Raw genomic sequence first — 1,512 nt, 5'->3', positions numbered from 1 at the left:
TGTCTTCTAAATCACTTAATTCTCCTTTCTGCCTCTTCAATCCGTGCATTGGATGCCTCCATTTTATTTTTGCATCTCATTTATAGCATTTTGTAATTCATCAGAACTAATTTTAAGCTCCATAGTCTTTGTAGCAATCGTTTCTCTGATGTCTTCCATGCATTTTTCAAACCCAGCAATTAATTTTATGACTATTGTTCAAAATTCTTGTTCAGTTATGTTGCTTATATCTGTTTTGAGCAGTTCTTTAGCTGTCAACCCTTCCTGGAATTTTTTGGAGGCGTTTTCTTCCATTTCATCATTTTGATTAGCTTTCTATCTCTTGTTAGTTTTAAAAGCTTGTTATGCACTCTGCACCTGTGAGTGCTACTGTACCAAAGAAAGCTCTTTGATTATCCAGGGCCTGGTTTTTCAGATAGTTTTCTTTGAATGATGTCTTTTGGTCTCTCTTGTTGAGACCTTGGTTATTTTATTTTCCTACTCGTAGTGGTATTTGGGACTCTCCACCATGTGTACTTTGGTTTGTCTCTTCAGGTTCCCTGGGGGGGAGGGGAACAGACAGACAAACACACAGGGAGCAATGGCACACAAACGCACAGACAAATACAACAAACATGCAAACCGAAAGGAAAAAAGAAAGAAGGTAGGGTCACATACAAAAAAATAAGAGGAAGGAGGGAAGACAAATAATAAAAATAAAAATACATAAAAAAGAAAAAAGAACAAAAGAAAAAAGAATAAACCCAATAGACAAAGGACAATCTAAGCATAGAACCGGAATTCCCAGCTACAAATAAAGAGCCAGGTGTATCCTGTGCTGATGGAAGAGCATATACAAAGAGAGAAAGGACAGGGTGGGGAGGAAGTGAAATTGGAAATGAAATGAACAGGCAGAAAGACTAAGAGGCTTAATTCAGAGAGAGAAAGAGGGGAATATGGTTAGCTGCGAGGAGAAAGAAGTGACAGTATTGATACTTAAAGAAACTATATAGTCTGATTACTCCAGAGAGAAAGAGAGAAAAAGGTAGCGGTGGATGTGTAGAACTTACATATAGAGAATGGATTAAATGTGACTGGTTAAGCAAGCCAGTGACCATAATTAATCAGGGCAGTGCATCCATGTTGGTCTTGCCCCAGCTTAGGTTAAAAAAAAGAAAAAGAAAAAGAAGAAAAAAAAAAGAAAAAAAAAAGGCAGCTCTCTAACCAGGAAGGATGTGGTTTGGTCCAGTGCTTCCTGCGGAGGTCCTGCCTTCGTTGTTGTGGGGAGAAAAGTGGCGACGCTCCAGACCCTTCTCGAAACAAGCTTTGCAACTCACTCTTTTGAATGTGATCTCCCTGTGCCGGCGGCATAGCCAAGATGGGCTGTGCTCTATATTCCAAACCAAGCCTCATTTCCAGATCTTAGTCTGCACGCCCCATTGATATTGCTGGAAATATAAACTCGCAGGCGAGTCCCTCAAAGCAGTTTCAAGCCTCTCACCTTCCCCCTGGGGATCCAGCCAGAAGCTGCTG

This window comes from Crocuta crocuta, unplaced genomic scaffold, assembly GCF_008692635.1.
Source record: "Crocuta crocuta isolate KB4526 unplaced genomic scaffold, BGI_CrCroc_1.0 scaffold276, whole genome shotgun sequence".
NCBI lineage: Eukaryota > Metazoa > Chordata > Mammalia > Carnivora > Hyaenidae > Crocuta > Crocuta crocuta.
This window is presented reverse-complemented; position numbering follows the sequence as displayed.